This window comes from Carassius auratus, chromosome 16 (assembly GCF_003368295.1).
Source record: "Carassius auratus strain Wakin chromosome 16, ASM336829v1, whole genome shotgun sequence".
In the NCBI taxonomy this organism is placed as follows: Eukaryota; Metazoa; Chordata; class Actinopteri; order Cypriniformes; family Cyprinidae; genus Carassius; species Carassius auratus.
Window position 1 is genome coordinate 12,740,032 of NC_039258.1, and position 12,331 is coordinate 12,752,362.

The 12,331-nt window shown below is 42.7% G+C and overlaps 1 protein-coding gene across 1 annotated transcript in view; it reads left to right on the forward strand.

Annotated features, from left to right (window-relative positions):
• Nucleotides 1-12,331, forward strand: part of ddc (dopa decarboxylase) — a 33,523-nt gene that overhangs the window by 5,132 nt on the left and 16,060 nt on the right. The gene's annotated exons all lie outside the window — the stretch shown is intronic.

The window sequence follows — 12,331 nt, forward strand, 5'->3', positions numbered from 1 at the left end:
TGTTTACCGTGAAGTTGTGTGTTCAGTTTGGTTATGTACGTGCTTATGTTAGTTGACCAATCAGAACGCAGTATGCTACCGAAAGGTGGGGTTTAAGGAAACTGAATCTTTTGAACAGCTTTGGGGATCTCTGAGAATTGAGATAATTTTAAAATGATATTTTGACAAAATGACAATGTTTTTTAACCTTGCATGGATTTAAACCTGTTGTACAGGACTTATAAACAGTGATAGGAAGCTTAGAATTTTCATGTTACTGGCTCTTTAAGATTACTTATAACAGAACAGCAACTCATTTTATGGATGACCGTTTCATGAAACTAGGAGATAGGAGGTAATTCTGACTTTGCTTCGACAATCATCTTGGTTATGTATGGTAACCCTCGTTCCCTGAAAGACTTCAATAAACAAATCTACTTAAAGTGCAAACTAAAAGAGCCACTGCACACTGGCATGCAACTATTGCATCCAGCTGCTTATCACAGAGTGAGTATAATAAGGCAGCAGGTGCAATGGATAACAGGTTTTTGCTGAGGAGCCGAGCCGGTGTCCCTGCCCACTCAGTGGTGTTACAGCAACCATGGTGACAGGACATGACATCTCCGTTCCCTCCTTCAGGGAACGAGGGTTACCATACGTAACTGAGTCTGTTCCCTTTCAGTTGGTCACTCTCGACATCACATTGGTGACTGACGAATAGGGGTCCCTATCAAAGCACCATGGGTGGTGCATTTTCCAGTGCCCTGTGCGAGCTGCATCCCCATTTGGTGTAGGCTGGGGCTCAGAACAAGTAGTTCCACTCACAATTGTCAAAGCACTAGCTCACTGAGTGAGATTGGATAACACTGGGAAAATGTGCCTGTTTCACTTGGAAAAGGAAGGCTTTGGAAGCCATATCCTTCCCTAAGGAGTTTTGTAATGGGAGTGAGAATCACCTTGTCGGTTGATGTATGCAATGGTCGCTGTGTTGTCCATGTGGACCAGCACATGGTTGCCTCATAAGTGCCCTTTGAGACCGGTTCAAGGCAGGGCTCTCTGCTAACCACTCTAGGCAACTGATGTGCCAACACAGCTGCGGACCTGTCCAAACCCCTGAGACTGCATGCCCCGTTGTACGTGGTCCCCCAGCAAGTGGTGGAGGTATCTGTGTAAACCACAGCATGCCTGGAGATCTATTCTAGGGGCACCCCTACCTGGAGGATTGTAAGATCTGACCACATGGGTTAAGTCTTGGCAACAGGCCAGTGTAACTCGGACCCGGTGAGTGCCACATTTCCATGCCCACCTTGGAACTCGGCCATAAAACCAGTACTGGAGCGGTCTCATATGTAACAGGCCAAGTAAGTGCCGCTGCAGCCGACATATGCCCCAGGATTCCTGAAAGTGTTTCAGTGGGAACGCTGTCCTGCCCTTGAGTGTATTCAAGCAGGCTAGCACCGACTGTGCACCTTCCACTGTGCTGTCTGTTTGACCATATCCATTTCCATACAATGAAAAGAGATCTTCTGCATCAAGAGTTTGCTCTTTTCCCAGTTGACCCTAAGAACCAACAGGCTGAGGTGCCAGAGCACCAAGTCCCTGTGTTTGCACCGCTGAAATAAGTAAAAGAATAACAGCTAGAATATGCCAATCATCAAAATAGTTAAGGATGCAAACACCTAACTCTCTGAGGGGACCCAGAGCCACCTCCCGGAACTTCGTGAAGACTAGGGAAACAGGGACAGACCGAATGTTGCGTGTGACAGAAACAGGATGTAAATGCAAGGCGTATTTATTGATAAACAGCACAAGAGTCAGGTAAAGATGAAGTATCACAGGAAACACAGGCGGGCGGGCGGACACAAGGCTGGTGGAATGGTGACTCAGGGACTTCGGTGGACAACAGATGGTGGTGCTCAGTCCAGTGATGATCCCTCAAATCCCGGTGCGTGAAATATCTTTGTGACGGTGCTCGGTAATCCAGTGCTGAGTGAAGATCCAGGAACAAACGACGACAACAAGGAAACTCCAGCAGGAATTAAAGACACGGGAACAGGTACGGGAGCACACCTGGGAGAAACAATGATCTGACAACATGAAACACAGGTTACTGAACTTAAAAAGGGAACAAACAATTGAAACCAGCTGGCGCTGCTGCTCATCGCTGATCAGTGACCACGCCCACAGACACACACACAACAGCACGCTAGACGAGAGAGAGAGAGTGAATTCATGAACAGTGACAGTACCCCCTCCCCTAAGAACGCCTCCTGGCGTTCCCTGGCGGACTTACCTGACGATTGTAATCACCGATCAGAGAGTGATCCAGAATGTCTCTAGCAGGAACCCAACTTCTCTCCTCCGGACCGTAACCCTCCCAGTCCACCAGGTACTGAAATCCGCGTCTCCTCCTTCTCGAGTCCAGAATGCGACTAACCAAATAAGCAGGGTTCCCCATCTACGAGACGCGGCGGGGGAGGAACTGGGACAGGCGGATTAATAGGTGCCCAAAACACGGGTTTAATCTTTGATACATGGAAGGCGGGATGAATTCTCCTGTACGTAGGAGGAAGTTTGAGGCAGACTGCCACCGGGCTAATGATCTTGGTGACAGGAAACGGGCCAATGAATTTGGGAGCAAGCTTATTAGAGACGGAACGGTAACAAAATCTAGCACGATGTGGGACCAGGGTCTCGAAGGGACTGACAGCGGTTGGAGTAACCCATCAGGGGGTCGGTTGGACGTCTTACCAGTGGCACAAACAGAGCAAGCCAAAACAAAACTATGGATATCACGAGCCATGGGCAATCGGGCAGAGGCGTAACCCCTTCTAAGGCCTTCATGACCTTCAATTCGACCTCCCATCTGAGAGTGGATACCACTAATGTCTCGGGTAAAATACACTCAGGAGTGGACGGGAGTTCGGAATGGTCAAAAATACGAGATAAAGAATCGGGTTTGATGTTTTTGGAACCCGGGCGGTACGAAAGAGAGAAGTCAAAACGACTGAAAAAAGTGCCCACCGAGCCTGCCTAGAGTTGAGTCTTTTAGCAGTTCTAATGTATTCTAGGTTCTTGTGATCGGTCCAAATGATAAAAGGTACCCCTGACCCTTCTAACCAGTGCCGCCATTCCTCCAGTGCTAACTTGACTTGATGGATCAGGGGCAACGAGGATGGGAGCCGAAACAAAGCGGCTCTTAAGTTTGGCAAATACAGCTTCCACTGTATCGGACCACCTGAACGTCGTTCTGGGGGAGGTCAAGGCGGTCAGAGGAGCGACTAGTTGGTTGAAGTTACGAATAAAACGTAGATAAAAATTGGTGAATCCCAGAAACCTCTGTAGGGCCTTACGGGAATCTGGACTTGGCCAATCTATCACAGCCTTAATCTTGTCAGGATCCATACACACTCCCTCAGACGAGACGATGTACCCTAAAAAGGGGACGGACTGTGCATGAAAAACGCATTTCTCCGCCTTGACAAAAAGCCCATTCTCTAGCAACCTCTGAAGCACTCGTCTGATGTGCTGAACGTGTTCCTGGGGAGAAGAGGAAAAGATCAATATGTCATCCAGGTAAACATATATGAATTGATCAACCATATCTCTCAGCACATCATTGACAAGTGCTTGGAAGACTGCAGGCGAGTTGGATTGCCCGAAGGGCATAACAAAGTATTCAAACTGCCCTCTGGGGGTATTAAATGCGGTCTTCCATTCATCTCCCTTCCTTATGCGAACCAAATGATAAGCGTTACGTAAATCCAATTTTGTGGAGATGGATGCTCCCTGCAATCGTTCGAAAGCTGAAGACATCAACGGCAAAGGATAAGTATTCTTTACCGTGATGTTGTTCAACACTCGATAGTCAATGCACAGTCGCAGAGACCCATCCTTCTTCCCCCGCTGGAGATGAGGAACGTCTAATGAATTTGGATGCTAGAGAATCAGAAATATATTTCTCCATAGCCTCCCTCTCTGGAACAGAAAGTGAATATAATTTGCCCTTAGGCGGAGACTCACCTGGTACTAAGTCTATGGCACAGTCATAGGGACGATGTGGAGGGAGAGAAGCAGCACGAGACTTACTGAACACTTCTCTCAGGTCTTGGTACTCTTCGGGCACGTTAGATAAATTCACTGTCTCCTCCTGAAAAACAGACACAGGTACAGATGAACACGCAGACACTAAATATGACTCATGACAAGTATTACTCCACATAGATACAGAATGGTGCCCCCAATAGACTCTAGGATTGTGCTGAGTGAACCAAGGATGACCAAGAACGATAGGTGCCAGGGGAGAGTTCATGAGGAGGAATGTTATAGTCTCGGTGTGGTTGCCAGACATGATGAGGGTAATGGGTTCAGTGGCATGTGAAATACTGGGAAGCTGTTGTCCATTTAGAGCATTGACAATTATCTTGTACGTGAGGGGGCTGGTAGGAATGTGGAGGTGGTGAGCCAGTTCTAAATCCATAAAATTACCTTCTGCCCCCGAATCCAATAAGCCCTGGGTGTCATGAGTGTTGGTTGCCCACCTTAGTCTTACCGGAAGGAGAGTAGATGATGATGGTGAGGATGAGGTCTTCTCGGTGGAGATCCCACCCGATAGTAGCCTCATAGTTACTACCAGGCTTGATCTTTTAACGGGCATGAGTTGATGAAGTGGCCCACCCTCCCGCAGTAAAGGCACAGTCTTTTGGATCTCCGCCATTCCTTTTCCTCCCGTGAAAGCCGAGCTCTACACACCTGCATGGACTCCGGTTCGTATGGGGGACTGACCGTATCCAGGTACTCCGAACGTCTGGTCTCCATGCCGCGAACTGGATGGTCTTGTTGGAAATGGCCCATTCTGCTCAGCATCCACTCGAAGTGCTAATTCGATAAGTCCATTGAGACTAGTGGGAAGGTCCAGCATATAAATTTCCCTCTGAATACGGTCAGCCAACCCATGAAGGAATCTGTCCCACTGCGCCTCCTCGTTCCATCAGCACTCTGCAGCCAGGGTGCAGAACTGGATGGAATATTCCAACACTGAACCGTGACCTTGTCACTAGCGTCAGCACAAACGCCACCTTGGATCGCTCTTGGTTAAACGTCTGAGGCTGTAATGCAAAGCGCATAGAACATCGGGTCAGAAAATCTCTGCAAAATTCTAGTTCACCTGAATAACCTTCTGGTGACGGCAGTCTCGGTTCTCGCCGCGGCTCTGGAAGAGGGGGTGGAGTTGGCGGTGTGGTTGGCACAGTGGAAACTCGTAGCTGTTGTATCTGCTGGGTGAGCTCGGACACCTGCGTCACAAGCACTTGGACCGCCCTCCCTGTGAGAGAGATGTACTCCTCTTGGGTGTCCATTCTAGCGATGCTTCGAGCCGCAAACTCGTCCCACGTGGTAACGCCTGCTACATCCATAATTGGTCAGATCGTTCTGTTACGTATGACAGAAACAGGATGTATATCCAAGCGTATTTATTGATAAACAGCACAAGAGTCAGATAAAGATGAAGTATCACAGGAAACACAGGCGGGCGGACACAAAGCTGGTGGAATGGTGACGCAGGGACTTCTGTGGACAACAGATGGTGGTGCTCAGTCCAGTGATGATCCCTCGAATCCCGGTGCGTGAAATATCCTCCTGACGGTGCTCGGTAATCCAGTGCTGAGTGAAGATCCAGGAACAAACGACGACAACAAGAAGACTCCAGGAAGGAACTAAAGACACGGGAACAGGTACGGGAGCACACCGGGGAGAAACAACAATCTGACAACATGAAACACAGGTTACTGAACTTATAAAGGGAACAAACAATTGAAACCAGCTGGCGCAGCTGATCATCGCTGATCAGTGACCACGCCCACAGACACACACACAACAGCACGCTAGACGAGAGAGAGAAAGTGAATTCATGAACCGTGACACTGAAGGGCAGAACTCTATACTGATATGCACGGCCCTAGAACGCGAACCGCAGAAATGGTCTGTGGCGCGGAAGGATAAACACATGAAAGTTATGTGTCCTTCAGGTTGATCACTGCTAGGCGGGACCAATGGAACGACAGCTTTACCCACAACGGAGATAGAAAAAATCTCATCAAGATTTCCAGATTCTCCACCGGACCCTCCTCCTGGGAGGGAGAGGTGCCTTCACCATCCCCCAAAAGCAGCTTCCTCTCTCTCTGGGCCACCTGTCCTGGGGGCTCTTGCTCTTCCATTCACCACCAGGTTTGACAGGTGGGTTGGCCTGCTTACTCCCAGCTCCATGGCACCACTTGCTAGAGGCAATTGCAGATGTGGCGCAGGAGCAGGGATGGACACTGCGACCAGTGGACGGATGGAGGCAGCAGCTGCCCACCTTGCAGAAAGTTGGACAGAACTGCTGGGCCAGGTTCTCAACTGTGTCGCAGAAGAGGTCAGTCTGGGACAAAGGGGCATTACGGAATCAACCTTTGTCTGCATCCCTCATATGAACCAAAAACAGACAGAGATTGCACTCTTGGACCACAAGTGTGGACATCTCACAACCCAGAGAACTTGCAGTGACTTTCATCGCTAGGAGAGCGAGGTCAGCAGCAGTTCAGAGCTCTTTCAGAATTTTCTGGATCATGACCGCCCTCATGCAGGTTCTTCAGTGCATTGGTCTATCGAAGTGAAATCCCAATTTGTTGGTCACTGACTTGACTTCAAGAGTGACTGACTAAAAGGGAGCTGGAGCTTCTGAATCAGTTACTGTAAGTATGTTTTATTATTGGTTTAAGTATTTGCTATTGACTGTTCAAATGCAGAGTTTTGCAAATCATGTGTGTGTGTCTACATGTGTGAGAGAGAGAGCGAGAAAGAGAGAGAGAGAGAGAGAGAGAGACGGTTATATTACAATGGAGTCAGTGGTCTTAACCATCTGTGGCTTGTGTACTGCAAACACATAAGAGATTTGTCACGGTGTTTGTCACTATACTACTCTCTCTCTCTCTCTCTCTCTCTCTCTCTCTCTCTCTCTCTATATATATATATATATATATATATATATAAATGGCTGTCACTTTTAGTTCGAAAATCGATTGCACAATCGATCGGACCAACCAAAAATAGTTTCGAAAATGAAAATAGGGAATCGATTTTAACCAAATATGCACACAATTCATTTTAAAATAAATAAACAATTAAAAAATATACATGTAACAAAATTCACAAACAAGCAGAAAAAGAAAATAAAGAATTCCGAAAGTGCAGTATGCCTTGCGAAAGCTAGACAGAAAATACACGCCTATAAGACCCATTGACGTCGAAAGCGACACCTTATGCTGTGATCACACCAAAAGCGAATAGAGCGTCTGGCACTAATGATTTCAATGTTAAGTTAATGTAAAGACACGTTTACATGCGTCTGGAGGTTGTTTTCCTGTCCAATAAATTTGTAATGGCCCTAGCCTTTTTGCGCATGCCTCCCTAGTGTCGCCTAGACTAAGCGTCGGTTACATTCAATAAAAATTTAAAAAACACACACGGCCTGTTCTCAGCAGTCCCCTCTGCATATATATTTTTTTCGAAAATGTTGCACTCCTGTTGCTGTTTGTTATTCTGCACAAACTTAATGCCAATAAATAATAAATATTGCTGACTTGTGCGTCTCCAGCGCTCTCTTTACGTTCGTCTGTTATTTGACATTGAAAAAGGAAACGTCTTTTTTTAGACATGGAAAATCGATTTTACAATCAATTCAATGAACACTTATGTCTTAAAAATCGAAAATGATTTTTCCACAAAAGTGACAGCCCTACCCACCACTAATATATATATATATATATATATATATATATATATATATATATATATATATATATATATATATATATATATATATATATATATATATAGGCTTAAAGCAAAATATTCAAAATCTGAGATGGATTGGATTGTTTTTAGATAACATCGAAATACTTGTTCTCGAGCTATTAGAATATCTAAATCTGTGTATTATAAAAGGCAGTTCTCCAATTGTTATTCAAATTCAAGAACTTATTTGAGTAAGGTAAAAGAACTAGAAAACAAACATCTGTTACCACAGGGACCTGTTTAACTTAATAAAGAAGATGAAGTTACAGACAAGGCAAAAGTAACAGATCTTTTAGAGAAAGTAATTTTTTTGAGAATCATGTTCCTAGACAGTATATTAATAAAACAAGACATATAAGAAACATTCAATTTGACCTTTTAGTTTAGTTTTTGTCTAAAACCAGTTAATAAGTTACAGGTCTGGCATGAATTACATAAACTTAACTCAAAAAAGCCTGCTGGTTTAAGATGCTTTAGATTCTATCATTTTTTTTAAAGTAGATTAATCAATTATAGCTAACCCCTTCACATGTACACTCACCTAAAGGATTATTAGGAACACCTGTTCAATTTTTCATTAATGCAATTATCTAATCAGCAAATCACATGGCAGTTGCTTCAATGTATTTAGGGGTGTTGTCCTGATCAAGACAATCTCCTAAACTCCAAACTGAATGACAGAATGAGAAAGAAAGGTGATTTAAGCAATTTTGAGCATGGCATGGTTGTTGGTGCCAGACGAGCCGGCCTGAGTATTTAACAATCTGCTCAGTTACTGAGTGCTGTGGGGTTGGCGCAGTGGATAAGACACATTCCTCTGGTGTGAGACGCCAATGTGTCCCTGAGCAAGACACTTAACCCCTAGCTGCTCCAGAGGCGTGCGACCTCTGACATATATAGCAATTGTAAGTCGCTTTGGATAAAAGTTTCAGCTAAATGAATAAATGTACTGGGATTTTCATGCACAACCATTTCTAGGGTTTACAAAGAATGGTGTGAAAAGGGAAAAACATCCAGTATGCGGCAGTCTTGTGGGTGAAAATGCCTTGTTGATGCTAGAGGCTAAAGGCCAGAGGACAATGGGCCGACTGATATAAGCTGATAAAAGAGCAACTTTGACTGAAATAACCACTCGTTACAACCGAGGTATGCAGCAAAGCATTTGTGAAGCCACAACATGCACAACCTTGAGGCGGATGGGCTACAACAGCAAAGACCCCACTGGGTAACACTCATCTCCACTACAAATAGTAAAAAGAGGCTACAATTTGCACAAGCTCAACAAAATTGAACAGTTGAAGACTGGAAAAATGTTGCCTGGTCTGATGAGTCTCGATTTCTGTTGAGACATTCAGATGGTAGAGTCAGAATTTGATGTAAACAGAATGAGAACATGGATCCATCATGCCTTGCAAGTGTTTGGGTTTCTTAAAGGGTTAGTTCACCCAGGTAGTAAAATTATGTAATTAATAACTTACCCTCATGTTGTTCCAAACCCGTAAGACCTCCGTTTATCTTTGGAACACAGTTTAAGATATTTTAGATTTAGTCCGAGAGCTCTCAGTCCCTCCATTGAAGCTGTGTGTATGGTATACTGTCCGTGTCCAGAAAGGTAAGAAAAACATCATCAAAGTAGTCCATGTGACATCAGAGGGTCGGTTAGAATGTTTTGAAGCATCGAAAATACATTTTGGTCCAAAAATAGCAAAAACAACGACTTCATTCAGCATTGTCTTCTCTTCCATGTCTGTTGTGAGAGAGAGTTCAAAACAAAGCAGTGTGGATTTCCGGTTCGCGAATGAATCCTTCAGTTCACCAAATCAAACTGAATCGTTTTAAACGGTTCGCATCTGTAAAATGCATTAATCCACAAATGACTTAAGCCGTTAACTTTTTTAATGTGACTGACACTCCCTCTGAGTTCAAACAAACCAATATCCTGGAGTAATGCATGCACGCAGATGAACACCGAGCCGAGCCAGATGACGAACAATAGACTTACTCATTCACGAGTCAAGAACCAGTTGCATCGGTTTTCAGATCACCAGTAGTTCTTTTGGACAGTTCGACTCAATAAACCGGTTGAAGAAAACGGTTCACCCGTTCTTTTGCGCTCAACATAACGGCACCATTTGCGATGATTGCCCTTGATTCAAGCCTTCGGTTTACCCGCACTCATAACACTAGCACAGAATCAGTTCAGTTTTCTAACTATTTATTTAAAAGATACAATATGTAAAGATTCACCAACAATTATTGGAACCATAAACTATTAATAAAGAGGTCCCTCTGGTCTCTGTGTTAGCATCAACCCTGTTTCCAATCAACATTTATATTATCAGTAGTCAAAAAACCTATATTTACCTATATGTGGATGATGTGTTTGGGATCATCATAATGTATGATGACATTTTAAACCAGATACAGGATAGTTTTAACAATATTCAAGATGTGACCTGACTCTAGTTTAAAAAAAAAGAACACAACAACCAAAAGTAATGTGGTTTGAAAAAAATAAAAATAAAGTCATCATAACTTTGGTTGGGGCGATTATTAAGGTAGTATCCTCTTATAAATATCTTGGAATCTGGCTTGATAGCTCCTTGACTTTTACTACCCACATAAAAAAGTTTAATCTAGACTTGGTTTCTTGTTTCAAAATTGATCTGTGTTTACCACGTCAGCCAAGATGTGTTATATCATGCAGCTTATGATTACTAATGCACCTTACAGTATTGCTCCTAATTGCAAATTATACTTCCTTTTGAATTGGATATCATTGCATACAAGACAAGAAATCCACTGGTATATTTTTATTTACAAAGTTCTACTTGGCTTATTACCTGAATATCTTTAAAAGTTGCTGAAATCTCATTCTAATACTATACAACTAGATAATCTTATATAGTTCCTTGGCTAACCATAGGCACTTACTTTCTATGGTTAGCCGACTGAGATTTTTGTTTTTTTTGTTTATGTGTTTAATGTATTGTAATGTATGTTTGTATGTTTCTCAGGAGATATTAATTCTCCTGTCAGGCTATTATTGAAAATAAGAACTTGTTCTAAATTAATTTGCCTGGTTAAATAAAGGCTAAATAAATAAACTGAGGGACCATGAAGTGGGTCCATGTACTGCAGGGGGTCTATGGAGATGATAAGATATCATTATCATAAGATTATATATATATATATATATATATATATATATATATATATATATATATATATATATATATATATATTTTATATTCAAGACATGTCTAACTACTGTATGTGAATGCACATTAACCTAAATCATCTGTTGTTTTGAAAAATTTGATTCATTTTATTAACACACAAAAATTGCACAAAATTGCGGACATTTTAAACCCCTTTAATGTCACCTGGGCAAACTTAATCCATGTTTACGGGCTATTTATTTTGAACAATAACAAATATCAAACAAATGTCCCACACAACAATTTGTTTGTCATTGATTTCTTCTCTAGGCCCTGCAAATTGTTATGTCCTGTAGAAATTGCCTTTTAAGACATTGACTACACATGAGAGGAGACAGTCAGGCGGGCGTGCGTTGAGAGCGGTCTGTGATCATTTTGTCACTATGGATGTAGCAGTTGAGCAGCTGTGACCATTTAGAGAGAGACACACGAAGCACAGCGTATGGAAAGCCCACTGATGACAGTTGGTTTGATGCTCTGTCATTAAGTCTGCTTTGGAGTGTGTGTGTCATCCTACTGAAGGTTATTTATTTTTCCTTTTTTTTCTCTCTCACTATGACAACAGCATTATTTTCACCAATAGCGTGCACTAATGAGGAAGCTCGTGGGTTTTGTAAGCAATGTCTCTCAGCAAAAGTGGAAGTGGAAGTGGAACAGGTGGAAGTAGAAGATATTTATCAAAGTACAACTAAGTTTTCATGTTTTTGAGTATAATATTTTGTACATCAGGCTTTTTATGCCTCATATCAGGAAATGTAGATTTTATGCTCAAGGAAGAAAAAGGAGGGAAAACATATTTCAATCTTATTCAGAGGACTAAACTTAGCACTCATCTTGAAATACTACTAACAATATAAACAATATAAATATAAAACTTATTTTTACTTTAAACAAGTCTGTAACGATTTCCTAGCAAAACGTTTTGCAATGCACAGTGACCTGAGGGAGCATGTTTTAAGAATGAAAAAAGATTTCAATAAAGGTGACAGAACACTGTTGTTGTTTTTTTTAGCAAAGTTTTAATCACGTTGATAATTTAGAGGCTTTAGAAATTTGCATATCAAATATGATACAGAAGGCTTCATAGGGTTAAAGAAGGTGAATATGGCATTCAATCAAAGACATTGGAATTGAAAACACAAGTGTGGCTACAGTTTTCCAGATTATCCCATAAAGTAAACTGAATCATTAGTAATCAGGACGTGTCGGGCTTATGAAGGGAAATCAAATACAGCTCGTGCCTTACAATGAGCAGAGGTGATCTGTATTGAGGGGTTTTCGAGTGGAAGTCTTCTCAT